Raw genomic sequence first — 16398 nt, forward strand, 5'->3', positions numbered from 1 at the left:
GCATTTGTGTTGTTTGCCAGCTGTCAAACTGGGAGAAGGAGCACGGCTCAGAAGTGAAAAGCAGAGACATTTAACAGAGAAAATAGTCAGTAGTCGTGAAGTTAAAGGAAATATTGTGTTGGATTTGAACAGACATACACACACACAGACACACACACACACACATACACACACAAACGTTTGAGCACAAATGTGAAAACTGCTGAATTGATGACAGGAACGTATTCAAGAGCCAAGGACGCATACATAACAAAGCCTGGAGGGTGCACATGAACACATACATATGTGTGAACACACACGCGCGCACACGCAGTCCCCTTCCTGGACCCTTTGCTCTCGAGAGGGCAGAAAAATTAATGAGAGTACAATCCTTTATCACCCTTGAGACAGAGAGAGAGAGAGAGAGAGGAGCGAAAGAGGGAGAGAGAGAGAGAGGGTAATCCAGTGTCCTCCCTTTGCTGTGGTTGCCATGGGAACCTCGATCTCACCGTGGGAACTGACTTCTGAGTTTCACAATCTGCTTGCATCCTGTCTGGACTGGAACACAACACAATTACTATAAACACACACACACACGCACAAACACACGCTCGCACTCAATAGAAAACGACGTCCTTCAGCACAACTCCTGCTGATGCACCCTTCATCTCCTCAGTGCTGAGGAGGATTGTTTTAATGCTAAGTTACAGCAGCTCGAATAAGCCTGTGTCCATTAAACACATGCTCTCACACACACACACACACACACACACAGACGCACGCATGCATAGTTAAACAAGGGACGGGGCAGGGTCAAGGTATGAGTGATGGATGAGATGGTAGTATTTCCACGGTTGGCCCATCATTCAACACCAGCAGAAACACAGAGGGAACGTCCTCTCCTCTGTTTCACTCTCTCCACTGCTTTTCCTTTATCTCTTCTCACACTCAACCTTTCCCTTCTATCATCTCTCATTTTCCTCTTCAGCCTTTTTTTCCCCCTCTCTTTGGCCCAATTATTTTTCTCTTTGCTCTGCTCCTCCTGCTCTCTGTCTCTCCCTCTTCCTTTATATAGTGCGGTGTAATTTTCCATTTTCATTCCATATCATATTCTTTTTTGCCTCTCTCTCTCTCTCATCCACTCCCGTGCACATACGCTCTGCATTCTCTCCGAATCGCTTTTGCTTGGCGCCCTCCCCTTCCTACCATCTCCACATATGACTGCCCTTGGGTAAAGCTTTAGTGTCTCTGTCAGAAACCTGAGTCTCAGCCAACAGATAAACTACAACTACACTTAATAATTAACATCCTCGGAGAGATGGAGAGGCAGAGAGACGGACAAGGTGAGCAATGGAGATAGAGATACAGTGAGGGAGAGGTAGAGAAGAAAAAAAAAGAGGACAAGAAAGAAAGAGGGACAATTAGCGATGCAGCGAAGAAAAATGGCTTGATGTCTGAGTAAAAAAAAAGCGCAGCTGAACAATGAGATGAGAGAGGTTAAGACCCTGATGATTCAAGCTTTTAAGTGTAAACAACAGCAAATGTTACATGGCCTCCACACTTTGTCTTCTCTCCCTAATTGCCTCTTCCTCTCATCTTCACATTCCTCCTCTCTCTCCAAGAACCCCCAACCCAGCCCCCACCCACCTCCTCTTCCTCCTCGTCTCCCCTGCTCTCTCGCTCTCTCCCTCTCTCTCTCTCTCTCTCTCTCTCCTCGAGTGCCAACACAGGTAATAAAGGTCAGGCAGACATGATAAATCATATCAGATCACATCTCCCTGATCTTTCTGTCATCATCCTCCACCCTTGGCTGGGATACACATGCTAAGGCCGGCGTGTGGGAACATTTTCATATGAAGCGTTCATTAACTTAAAAGGATCCTCCGCAGGGACACGCAGGCCGTCTGGATACATGCAGGATACTTTCAATTCTTTCTCTCTTCATGCTTGATAAGGTTTTAGATTTTCCACTGTGGTCCCACTGTCTCATAACACACCCTTCATAAAGGATTATAAGTTGTAACTTATAGCTTTAAATATTAGTCATAAACCATTAAGAGGAACAAACTCTGGGCTGCCAGGCTGTACAAATCCATTTGGCTGATGTATGTTCTCCTTGCTGAGTCTTTCTACCTATCTTTAAAGCTCATCAGGAAGACCTCTTCAGTGGACCATCTCCTGGAAAAGCTCTGTGCATAATGTGGACAAAACCCATTTATTACCAGCTTATTAGTAATGACTTACTGCAGACTTGGTGGATTATGGCTTATTACAAAGTGAGAACCCTTGAGTCTTGATTAAAGACTTCTTAACAAAAAGATGGTATATTTTTATTAGCTTTGCTAGCAGCTTTATGAATGGAAATATCAGTTGGCCTGTTAATCAGTTCACCACTTTGACCTGGACAGAAATAGATCAACAACTGTTGGATGGGTTGAAATGACATTTGGTACAAACAACCACAGTCCCCAGAGGATGAATCCTAATGACTTTGGTGATCCTCTAACTTTCTCTCTGGCGCCACCATGAGGTTCACATTTATAGTTGTGAGTGAAAAATATTAACTATGAGGTGGCTTTATAAGCAATGTGCTGCATGTCATGCCCCTGTCTCTTCCCTTGTTTCCTGCCTGTCACTATTCTGTGCTATCCAATGAAGGCAAACAATGCCTTCATTGGGAAAAAAAACAAAAAAACATACAGTCTAGCCCAAATATCACAATATACAATATTACCGAAGGTTGGTTTTTTTTCCCAACAAAATTATATTATTGTATTTTATGTTTCAGGTGTTCATTTTTATCATATACATTATTGTATTTTAGGTTTCATGTATAAGTGATGCTGCAACTAAACTGCAGTTTAAAGGGACAAGGGACAATGTATAATACGCAAAAGAGTGAAATTAGGGTCGAACTCAGCAGCATAACTGCAAAATTGTAAAAAAAAAAACAAAACAAAAAAAACATCTTATATAAATATATATATGTATTCAAATTTTCATTTTGTACCATCATCAGATCAAAACTTATTTGTCCAATACTTATGATTAAATAACAGCAAATGTATGACTGATGTGTTTTCTAGAGAACAGCTCTCTGAGAAACTGAGAAGATGTGGGTTTGACTCATGAACTTCACGGATGTTGTTAATTATCTTGTTACTTTTTTATGATTGCAGACTTCATGGCTTATTAGAAAGTGATCAACTATGACTCTCATGACACATGACAAATGCAGTTGCAAATGTTATTAAGTTATTGATAAAGTGTCGTATCTTTGTCACTAAACCATCAAGTCTGCAGTTGTTGGTGCGTCGTCAACAGTCGTCCAGATGAATGAAAAGGCTAACTTAAAAAAAGCAATGCAAGGGTACTTCTAAAACTTCTTTTTCACAACCTGGCCAAGTTGTTTTTATTTATGAGATATAACTGATCTATAATGCATTGGTAAATGATTTATTAACCACCAATAAAGCCAGTAGTTACAGCTTAAAAGTCTTGTAAGAGGTGCCTTGCAAGAAAGTGGTATTGATGTAAAAAATATGTGGTTTCAATGGGATTACTTAACGAGTGTTTATGAATGAGCAACCTGCTCGCTAGCTTCCCCATGCTCTTTGCTGCTTGGCCGCACACTTTCACTTTGGAATCCACACACACAGACTTGATTAAAGATAACCTAGTTAAACTTGAGAGTGTGTGTGTGTGTGTGTGTTTGTGTTAGTGCCAGAGAGATGGAGAGAGTGTCTGAAATGAAGATGGGCCAAGTTAAGTTACTGTCAAGTTGTCAACTCCTCTGGCTCCACCCCCTTAGAGTGTGACAGCTGGTAGCCATGGAAACACTTGCTGGAACCATGTTAATTGGCTGAAATGATTTTGACAGCTCATCCTGCTTTGAGTAAGACCTCCACCTATTCTCCCCCCACCCCAAACACACACACACACACACACACACACCTCAACCCAATTAGGAGGCAGTTTAGGAAAAGGGAGAGCGATAAATAGGAGGGGGTCGGCTCAATATTGAGTAAAGAGGGATGAGAGAAAGAGAGAAAGAGAGGTAGAGCAGAGGAAGAAAGGCAGCCAGAGAAAGGTACTTGTATAGGAGTGACAGAATCAGCTTTTCTCATCTTTAAACAAAAGGAAACGCTCTGAATGTTTCATGCACTGCTGAATAAGTTATGTCCTGTGTGTGTGTGTGTGTGTGTGTGGGGTGAAACTGTGTGTGTGCACCTCTCCACATGTGAGTTCGTGTTTCTTTGTGTGTGTCACATGTTACATTAAAGGAGCGGGATGAATGCCACATGGAAAGCTCAGCACTTCACAAAGTAGGCACCTTATTCCACACTTATAGAGTAACTAACGTCTCCTCCCAAAGGCCCAGGAAATAACAGAAATCAATGTAGCGTGGAAAGAATACAAGGGGATGTTATATAATAGCAAAAGCTAATCTTGTTTTTGTTCCAAATAAATTTGTTGGATGTGCTGTAGGGTGGAAAGATGTACAGTATGTTGTAAACATGACACAAAGGAGGTTTCTTAGCGGGAGGAAATGGAAGGATGGAGATAGGAAATTAATTTGTAATATGTACTGAGTGCAAAAAAGGCAGAAAGGAAGGAGGGGTCACCTAAGGAAAAATGGGTCTCACAGCTCTTGGGGACTGCCCCCCCTCCCTCCCCCCCAGTGTGCTCACATTAATGTGACTGTCGAACAACGTCCACCCACATTACTTCCCCCGCAGATCACTCAAGTAACACTCACACACACAGACACACACACACACACACACACACACACACACACACACACATACTCTAAGTATAAAGTATAGAAATATATATAAATAAACATAACATGGGACACATGCCAGCAGCTGTGCTGTATGGACACACAAACAGGTAAGAAGACAGACAGACAGACAGACACAAACAAAAACAAATACTGCAAGCGGAAGTAACCGGGCCGTCGGGGCAGAGCTACGCTGTTGCCAAGCAACCAGGTGATTCCTCTAAAGAGCCTCTCCATGGGAGATTCCCTCGTTTGTGTGAGGGCATTCACTCACTTGTGTGTGTGTGTGTGTGTGTGTATGCAAGTGTGTGCGTGCTCGCATGTGTGTGTGTGTGTTTGTAAGTGTGTCCAGTAAGTTAGTGCTGACACAGTGAGCGTACAATGTTCTGGGACGCGACCATGGTAACAGCCCAGCAGGCTACAGAAGTGCTTGGTTGATGGCATTTGTAGTTTTTTTTTTTCTTTTCCTCTTGGTGTACATTTTATTTATTCAGCAATTATGTATTTATATTTTATAGAGTACACAGAGTGCTGACGGTGGCAAATACCCACAGACGTGCACTGACAAGCGCACAGCGATACACGTGTGCACGAGCAGGGGAACTCACACACACACACACACACACACACACACACACACACACACACAAACACACAGGTACGCACACATGGAGTCATAAGCAGTGGAAAATATTCAATTTGGAAAGCCTTGACAAATCCCTGAGGTGTTGCTGACGTTTATGCATGCTTCGGAGTATTCATAGCCGCTCACAGACACTACAGAGCTGATAACTACACACATACCCACATTCACACCTTCACATCTACAGCAGAAGTGGGTAGAGGTTGAGAAAGAGAGTGAGAGACAGGGAGGGGAAAGCAAGGTGAGATGATGAAGACAGAAGCACATCGAGGTTCGCGGAGGTGACGTGAGTTTTTACTATTTGTGACTCCTACTGCTGTATAAATGGAGGCCAGTAACAATGCTACTGACAGGCGACTGTAACCCTGGAGATTCATTAGGGCTTGTCACTATGGAAACCTCCAATCAGGGAAAAATGTTAGCCATCTTTTTCTACAGCTAATGGGTCCAAGGAAATACCTGAGTCCCTCCAAACACACATACACACAGACACACACACACATGGACATGCACAATACTGACCTTCTTCCCGTCTCCTTTGTGTTTAAACGTAAAGTAAACATCGAGGCGCTAGGTGCCTTGTAGGTACAACGGCTTTGAGAAAGTACAGAGCTGAAACACAAACAGACAATGACTCTCTCACATTATAAACAGAAACACATTCGTGCACCCAAACACGCCCACAGATGCTCGCAGTGCTTCAGGTGAAGGATATGGGTGGCAGACAGCTCGAAGGCACCAGGAGCGAGGTGGGCTGGTTTGGGTCAGAGCCAAAAGAACCACTGGTGCTAGAGTGGGGTACGGCAGCTCATCCTTTTCCTCCTCCTCCTCCTCCTCTTCCTCCCTTTCCTGCGCCCTCGCCTCTCCCTCAACTGACACATGCACCTTATCCCCCTCCTCCTCCTCATCCCCTTCCTCCTGCGTTGGTCCTCTGTGCTGCTCATGCAGGTCTGGCTCCTGGGTGCCCGTCATGGCCGTGCTGTGAGCAGCCTGAACCTAAAAGAGGGCGCAGGGGCACCGGCAGACTGTTCAGGACATGGCAACATATCAGTGCATGTGTGTGCATCTGTGGGAATGTGTGTGTGTGTGTGTGTGTGTTTCTGCGGTGTTGCCTTGTGGCGGGTACTGCAGCTCCTGAAACAAACCGGAACTGCGCTAACTGTCAAATCTGCCATGCTGTCCACAAGACCCTTTACCCTCTAGAACAGCAGCATAAAGAAAATCCTTCTCTGTCTTTCTCTGAAACAATAAGCAACCTCTGGAGGAAGAATCACAGCCAGTGAGAGGTCCTGCACAGGAAACATAAATCTACATATATCTAAACACAGTGAACTAGACATGAGCGAAGGTGCAAACACAGAGTCAGTGCAGATACCAGGATGCACTAAGACCCCTTGGGTATAATCCTACAGCTATACAATTCTGTGATGACAACAGGCCATTACTGCTGATGCTTTTAATCCAGACTGGCTTTAAACAATCTGGACATATAGAGAGAAAGTAGCTTATACAGCTATTTCCTATTTGCTCTGAAGAGAAGTGTGGGGTTGGGCACTGATATTGTCAGTTCTTCGATTTCTTTTTTCATTTACAATAACTTTCCAATTGTGATGATTAGTGCGACTTCAAGCTAGCTGAGTTGTAATTTTTCCTTGAGCTATAATTTGAGATAATATCTCGTGAAACGCAGTGACATTGTCGAGCCACAGCGGCCTGTGGTTAATTGTTATAAGCACTGACTGGAATTTCTTGGAGCATTGGAATATCATGTAGGAAATGTCAAGTTGAATGATAATCTGTGTTTAAATTAAGAGCGTGATCACAAGAGCGGATTCATTTCTTGGCTTGGGCTTTCTTTTTTTTTTTTTATTTCATCACATTTTCTGCTTTATTGGGCAGTATGCAGTGGGGTTTGGCAGGAAGAGATGGGAGTTGGAGCATGTGACACAATCCACATTGTCACAAGTACACAGCAAATGCTCCCCACTGGTCCACCGTGTGCTCATTCCATCGCTTATTGATCCCCAGAGATTCTGACAAAAATTATTCCAAAGCCACCAATTTGTTATTAAGTTGGAGCAAAAGCTGGATTATTTGGAGAACTAACATAAAGACGAATCAGAACAATAGAAGTCTGGGTCAACCATGAGTCCATGCAGGCATATATACACACATATATATATATATATATATATATATACACTCTGCCTACAGTAGACAGGACAACAGGAGAGCTGGCATGCAAGTTAACGGCACAGAGAGGAGTATACTGTGTGTATTTGATGAAAAATAATGAGACTGAATCTGCCAGTACCTGTGTATTTTCATTATGGGCACGTAGCCTAGACTGTTTGAGGAGTCCAGGGCCACACAGTTTAAGGCTTTTTGTTGTGATTCAATAGTAGCTGTTGGGTAGACATCAATTAACCATTGAAAAAAAAAAAGATAGCTATTCTCCTGCACAGTTAAAAAATGGCTGATGAGCCCTTTCAAAACATTTTAAGAACTCATTATAAGCCTCCCTTTCTAACAGCCGGGCCATGTGGAAATTAAATCATCCTGCTGAATCTAAACTAGACGCCAGAACAAAATGTATTCATATCCTCTATAAGACCTCTGAAACCCATTAACTCAGGTTTATATTCACACGGTCACACATCACAAATGCATGAACTGCCCAAATTCTTTACCAGGAATTTTTAACAGCGTGTTTCATGCTGAATAAAACCAAAGCAAACAACAAATCTCTAGATAATCAGACATTCATTTTGACTCTTAAACAGTGATATACATCCTTCTGAAGGCCAGCCAACATCATGTACCGACGACATCAATGAGGCATAGCATTTGCCAGCAGTAGAAGAACTCAAACGAAAATCAGCCTAATTAATACTATGTTAAATTGTAGAATGATCTAAAAACCAAATATCTCAAAACAAATCTCAATATATTTGTGATATGCCTGTTATTGTCTATGATGTAAATATAATATGGGCCCACCATAAAGTACGATAAGGACACTGTGTTAGTATATTGTAGGCTATCACAGGCACTCCATAACTATGTGAATATTATTTCAATTCTTTTCCTCTTTGTGTTTAAGACACACCGCCATTGACAAAGAGCGACATCACAGGATCTGGACATTTTCTACTGTGCCACGGGCATTCAGCCAGCGAAGTGCCCAGGACAGGAGAGCAAAGAAAAAGTACATTACAGCACAAAAAACAAAAACTTTGAATGCGGTCCTCACCGGGGAGCAGCGTCCGTCCACCAGCGTCACTCACTCCAGGTCCGCCGTGCGCCCTGAGCTCCCGGAGCCATAGTGCTCCATCTGAGAGCAGCCCGCCGGTCCTCTGCCTCCTCCCCCCCTGCCGATATCCAAACTCAGTCCGCCAGTCCAGGGGATGAAGAAGAGGCGCAAAAATGAGAGAGGAATGTGACGCAGAAGTTTTAATAAAAACGGAAAAGTAAAGTTAAATAGGGCCAAACGGTCTCCCGTGCGTCCGCGTCCTCTCCGCAGCTGGACGCGCTCTGCGGTGTCAGGTACCGGAGTTCAGGCGCACCGGGGAGAGGGAGAGCCGAGTCAAGCCAGCCGGAGAGAGGCGGACCGGAGCTGCACGGACTCTACCTTCAAAATAAGACGGCCCGGTCCCGGAAGTAAGCAGTTAATAAAATGTCGGTTAAAGAAAAAGACTCAAGAGTTCAGACTACAAGCTGCTTTTGTCTGACAAAATAGAGACTGTGTCGGATTATAGAGTCATACATTTTGTCATGACATGGCCATGAGACATGACAGACCACAAGCTGATCCCCGACCAGTCTTTCACAGCCCGTGTGTCGTCTCCGGGAAGTTAGTGCCAAGGACCGACTACAGGGAACTATAAAAAAAAAAAAAAAAAAAAGATTTCAGGGAACAACAATGTAAAGAAACAATGGTGTGCAAAGCAGTGTGAAAGAAGTGGGGAAGCCTAAAACATGTAAAAAAGGCAGGGGTGCGGGAGCTAGTTCCGCAAACCTTTCCAAGGGTTCATGGAAGAAAGCTCTGTGCTCCTATTTGTCAATGTCATGGAAGGCATCACAGAAAACTTTCAAAAAAAAAAAAAAAAAATGTCAGGACGTCCCACATGCAATGTCCATTTTCATTCCCATTATCAGGCTGATATCATCTGAACTAGACTCAAAGCTGCTCACTCAGTTTGTGGGCTAACATTATGTTGCCTTTAAACCGAAAAAAAATGACCAAAACCAAATGTGTAAAAAATTGTCTGATACCACTTTCTTAAATTTGCTAGTTTTCCAATTTTCTCTGATAATAAACTCAACATTCTTGTGTTTTTGGCTGTTGGTCAGATAAATCAAGCAATCTTAATATGTTAATCTGGGCTCCAGGGAATAATGAAGGGTATTTCTCACTATTTTCTGACATTATTTATACACTTAACAATCCGTTGATTATTAAAGAAAATAATCGTCAGATCTAATGGTTGGTTGTAGCCTCACAGTTCTCCTTTGATATACTAACACTACCTTGGTCGAGGTCTTCTTTGTGTTAGTTACTTGACAAAAAAAATTAAAGCAAGTTCATGAAATACAACTTCACTACAAATAAACACGATATAATGTAAATATATAATAAACAATATACACTAAAACACTCGAGATGGATTTTGAGACAGAATGGGGCCAGAAGACGGAGGATGGAGAGCTCATCATAGATGATATTGTACTTCAGTGGTGCAAATTTCTCACAAATTTTTGATTAATCAAATTAGGATGACCCAAATGTTATGGAGTAAATGTGGGACTTGAGGCTCCTGGGGGTCGGGGGTCTGTTGCCTGTTTTGGCTGGTTGGTGTCCAGCCTTGGAAATGCCTCATCATACAGACTAATGGAGAGTGAATCTGAAAAACTCAAAGACTGAATAATAATATTCATATTATGGCATGGCACTGTATCTTCTCCAATAACAGTTTTATTTTGAAAGTTTTGACTAGAGAACCTTATTCTTAATACAGGATAACTTGACAGTGACAGAGCGAGTCAGAGCATGTGACTTGTCCCCTCTCCTCCACCTCACAGTAAGCCCCATCCCAACATCCCTCTTTCTGTCTCTGCCTGGCGGTTATCTCACCAGCCAGCGACCCGGACAGTGTGTGTGTGTGTGTGTGTGTGTGTGTGTGTGTGAGTGTGTAGACGAAAGGTGTCGTCATATAAGAGCTGGAGCTCCACAGTCACACTCAGCAGGGGTGTCAATTCACTAAACCTAAAAGTGTGGCAGAGCTCCAATACCTTGAAGTCAGCTTATGCTGCGTAAGGTTACAGGGGACAAGGTATTACTAATGACTGAGTCTGTGCTATATAAAGCAACATTTTCATAATAGCAGTGGAAGACAAATGCAGATCCTTAAGTAAAAGTAAAAGGATTGTAAAAACTGGACCACACCATTACAAACACAAATCCTGCATTCAAAATTTCACTTGAATAGAAGTGCAGATGTTTAATTAGCAAAATATTAAAAGTAAAACTATTAATAAATCTATACATGAAACACAGACAATTCACACGCACAGGTTACATTAGTTTCACAAACTGCTGTAAAAGCAGTTACAAGTGAATTGAATTGAGAGATTTTAGTTTTTTGCAGATATTTCCATTTGTAGGCACCACAGTCGCTGAAGCCAGTTCTTCCAAGCTCAGTTTGAACATTTGGTACAACTAATGTTAAACCATCCTGTGACCTGACATTGCAAATATTCTGCTGTATTTATATAAGACCAGAGATCAGAGGTAATGATTCAGTTTTTTCCCACAGAGAATAATAGATAAATAACACACAATATAGCTTCATTTTATGGTTTTGTTAATACTGGTACAGTACCATTATGAGTATAGTTGTATAGCTGGTCAAGGTGGATTTATTGATATATAGTTGAATCTATTTTAATGCATAATATTTTATTGTCATATGTTTTGAGTCAAGATCGCAACCTGTAGAGTAGCTAGCAACTATACCTGTTAAACTGGCCATAAATTAGGAATAAAAAATTAAAATTTCTCTCTGAACTATAGTGGTGTATATGTATTAATGGCATAAAGTATAAGTACTTCAAAATTTTACTTATGTATAGCCTGCCTGAGTAAATGTACTTTCTATTGTTGTCCATAATTTAGTACACTTAATTTATATATATATATATATATATATATATATATATATATATATATATTAGAAAGAACATGTTTCTTATGAACTCTCATCAAAAGAAAAGATGTGTATATATTTTACATTAAGTGAGACTGCAGTGATACCGACCAGGCTGAGAGTGAAAAAGGCAGAATAGGCATCCTTAATGTCTTGAAATAGAGCTGAAACTCAACTACTGCTCATTTTTCTGGCGGCTCCATGTAATTCCCTAAAGCCCTCCTGGCGGTCCCCGGATCCCACTTTGGGAACTAGTATTAGACCTACAGTTTACAGTAGGTCTAAGCAAACAGCTTACAGGGACCACTAGTCTTAAATGCTCTCCTGCTAATTTTTTAAATATCTACATATGGCCTCCAAATTATTTTCTGGGGATGTTTTGTTTGATGTTTACACTCCATTAGACAGGAAACTAGAGTCCCACGGTAATTTCTCTGAGAGGGTTTAATGCTCATTACATGCTAGAAAACAAATTTGAATGGATTAAAAATAGACAGGCAACTTCATCTAGTGGGGCAAAACATTTACAATTTGGTCTGTTGTGCTGGAGGAAAAGCCATGTCGTAATAAATCAAAAGGATTTACCCACTAGACACCTGGAATTTTCAAGCATCTCAGACTCAGCTTGTCAGCCTCACCTCTGCATTGTCGAGGTGTGTTCAGACTGGAAGTGAAGCTTATCATAGTGTCGGTGCGATTGTATATAAACGATTGTATATTGCGATTGTATGTTTAACTTAAGCTAAACAGTCACACTGCCATCCTATCCAAATAAATGTACATATGCAAAAGGTCAGGGAAGAGGAGAGAGGTTGGAGGAAATTAAATGAAATACCTAAAGTTCTTGGAGAGATTTTAGATCACGTCTGTACAGTTAGCACTTTGGCTATTTGGGGTAAATAAACAAAAACTGTAAAAATAAATAAATGAATACCAATTTGGGTGAATTTGCACGAATAATGCAAATTGAAAGTTTGCTGCACACTCAGTTCTCAGCACTTAATTAGCCTTAGCGGTACTTATAGTTAACATTAACATTGAAATGTTCACGATTAGCTAGTATAGTAATAAGTAGCCAGTCTTTAGAATGATAGCTTATTAGCCCACTAAAATTATCTTAGCTTGTAAGGTCTAGCATGTAAGCATGTTAATGTGACACAATAAAGTTGAGCCTGTAATTTTAGTGTAACATTAATGTTAGCATTAATCCCAAAGTAAAGCTGAGGCTGCTGGGAATTTGGTCATTAGTTTTATAAGTACAGTTTGGTACCAATTAAAAACCTGAATAAACGAGTGGAGAAACACAACAAATGCAGATACCTCCATACAGGGCACATGGGGTCACTAAATGGTTTAATGAGCACCAACATTATTTTAGTTCAACAGCCCTCTCCAAACACCAAATGAGAGAATACTGGGTTCATCCCGGCTGTAGAGCTCCAGAGATTGTAAAGTCAGTGACAAAGCAACACCTTCCTATGATAATTTATGTTGCTTTTTTTTCTTTAATTTGTCACCCATGTGCATCTTGTCCTGAACTAAAGTGGACAAACAGAAATTGTGACCTGATGGTGGCGCTAGATGAAAAGACAGATTAGCACCAAAGTCAGTCTGATTCATTTTCTGGGGCTTCGAATGTCTGCATCGAATATTATTCACATCCACTTATTTCGTTCTGGATGTCGGACTGATGCACAGATAAACCAGCAGCCTGAGGGACTGACACACAGACTGGCTCACTGCTAGTGCGGCTAAAAACTAAGATTAGATTTTCACTCAGAGCAGGGAAACACCGTGCAATACCCAATCAACGCCCACAGCAGACAGACTCCTCGCAGCTATCATAACTGTTACAGCAGCAGCATACATCAAACATTTAGTGTATCTCCAGAACACAGTTTAAGATATCTAGGACACATTCAACCATACAAACACTCACACAGACTTCTCCATCTCTCCTGGTGAAGAAAACTGATAAGCATTGTAGGAAGCCTCTGTGTGGGCCTAAGTGTGTGTGTGTGTGTGTGTGTGTGTGTGTGTGTGTGTGTGTGTGTGTGCATTGGTAGTAATAGGTTGTTATTGGGTCTCCCTGGCTGTATGTTTCCACTCCCACTCCCATTCGTTTTCCCTCTCCTTCCAGCTCGTCTCATCCCTGTCACACTTACTGTCTTGTGTAACTCATGCAAGACTCTTTCTGCTCCACAGAATCATTTCATGCATTTTCTACTCCAGCTCTGTCACTGTGGTGTGTTCAAATGCTGGTTTACATTAGTCACTGAAATTCACACACACACACACACACACACACACACACACACACACAAACACACATACATATACACACAGAAATACATCCCCTATGTTATCAGTTGAGGATGGGTATCTAGGCCAAACATTATTATCAGTGTGTGGTAGGCGCCCCTCGGGTGTGTTTCCATGGTGACCATCACATAACATTACATATAGGGAAGCGTTTTATTCCATGCTATTGTCACGGATGTGCACACACACACTGTGGCAATTCGATTACAGATCAATAATCCTGATCAGTCATTGAATTTGCCATGACAACCACCTGAGGGCACATCCTGATACAGAGAGCAAACACACACATACTGTACATGCAAATGTGTGCAGAAACACATGAGCAGTGTGACACTGAGACTGCCTACTCCTTTACTTGACCTGGTTACAGTAGAAGTACACGAAGAGGTTAGCAGTGCACACGCACACACACACACACACACACACACACACACACACACACACACACACACACACACACACACAGAGACACACACACACACACACACACACACACACACACACACACACACACACACACATATGGCATGGTCAGTGGTGTCAGTGACTACTTCTTAAAGTTTCAGTTTTCAGAGCAGGGGGACAAGGGAGACAACAGTAATTATGTGTCTCTGTTGACTGTTAATGTGTCTTCTCTGCCTCTCGGTCTTTACTTTGATGCTTATTTAAACTGCTGTAAGCATTTGTGGTGGATCATAATGTTACAGCCCACAGTTACAGTGACAGATCTTGTATATATGGACAATGAATAATATACTAATATACCTACTGGTTGTTAAGGTGTGACATACAGGAAACAAAGGGTTACCAAATTTGCATTTAGGAGAGAGCCAGAAATAAATTCCAATCCAGTGTTTAAATATGGGATTATGGTCATTCCTGGGTACCATATCAACTATTGGTTGGATTACAATAAAGGTTTTTACAGACATTCATGGTTCTACTTAATGATATTGTTGACTTTTCTTTCTTGACTTTTTTAGTTTCAAGTGAAATGTCTTAACAACCACTGACTGGATTATCAGGAAAGAAAGACGTGCAAACATTCATGTTCCCCTCAGGATGAAAACTTTAGTGATCCCTTAGCTTTTTAACTAGCACCACCATCAGGTCCAAATTTCTATCTGACCAACACTTTGATTTCATTTCACCAAATACCAGCAAAATGTCATTCCCACCATCCTCAACATGCTGACACATATTAAACACATACTAAACGTTATACTCGCTAAACATATTCACGTTAGTGTTGTCGTGAAAGCATATCAGCATCCTAACATTAGCATTAAGTTCAAAGCACCACTGTGCCTTAGTACAGCCTCCCTGAGCTGCAAGCATGTCTACAGACTCTTAACCTGATTGAAATAACAGTGAGTTAGCAGTTTTCAAAGCTGAAACTACAGCTGACCAATACAAGCGCCCCTCAGTTAATCCTACGTCTGAAACAGATTCAGAGAGATGCTGATCAGCTATGTGTTCCTTCTGGAGGCTGATGTTTGTGGTGCTCATGAATTGCACTGCATTATACTGTTTCCAGTATCTAGCCTGCCCTCGTTGATATAAATGGGGCTCCTGTCTTGATATCCAGTAATAACATTACCATATCATATGATTATTGAAAATGTACTCTGTAATTTGAAAAAAATACAATGTCATTTCTCCATCACTCATACACAAAATGATACTCCCTTATTAACTAACCTCTTGTTTTCATCTCTTTATGACACGTGTTGATAGTCAGTGTAAGTACGTTTTTTGTCAATTTTGAATAAATGTATAAAATATTTACACTATAAGTTTCAGTTTGTTATCTAAAGCATTTGTAATCACAGTAAGACTTACATATGTTAAAAAAAAAAAAAGTTATGGTGAGAGTCGTAAATCAAAGATGTAAGTAATTTCCCCCGCAGCAGAAGAGGCTGTTCGTGCTCAGATATTTTGTTATATTTTAGACAAACCACCGGAGGGAATCTAGCATGCAGCAACATTACTGACTCATCCTTTTTATTAGTTCGAGGAATCATAGAAATCTATCACACAACGCATTTCCACATTTCCCTTCTTTCCTCTTTGTCTCTCTCTCTTTCGTCTTTTTCTTCACCATGTTTGCAAGCATAAATGCACACTGGTCCATACAAATGCATGGGCAATCATGCACACATAGCCAGCATCTTCCCTCTGACGTTACACTTATGACAGAGGATAAGAGAGAGTTGGGCTGTGAGCCGGTCAGTGGAGAAGCATCTTTTCTGACAATCCGCAGAAGTGAAGTTGCTTAGCAACCTTTGGCCTTGATGACAGGAAATGATGTTATGCTTGTAAGACAAAACACAAGCAGACACACAAATACACAGATAACAAGTGCACACATGCACATACCCGTGTGGACACGCAGACACACACATGCAGAGTGAACCTTGCAGGATGTTGGATGAGAGGAATAATGAGTCGTGATGATA

The sequence above is a fragment of the Trachinotus anak genome, unplaced genomic scaffold, assembly GCF_046630095.1.
Source record: "Trachinotus anak isolate AG129_WGS33_773 ecotype Australia unplaced genomic scaffold, CSIRO_AGI_Tana_v1 ptg000019l, whole genome shotgun sequence".
Classification (NCBI taxonomy): domain Eukaryota; kingdom Metazoa; phylum Chordata; class Actinopteri; order Carangiformes; family Carangidae; genus Trachinotus; species Trachinotus anak.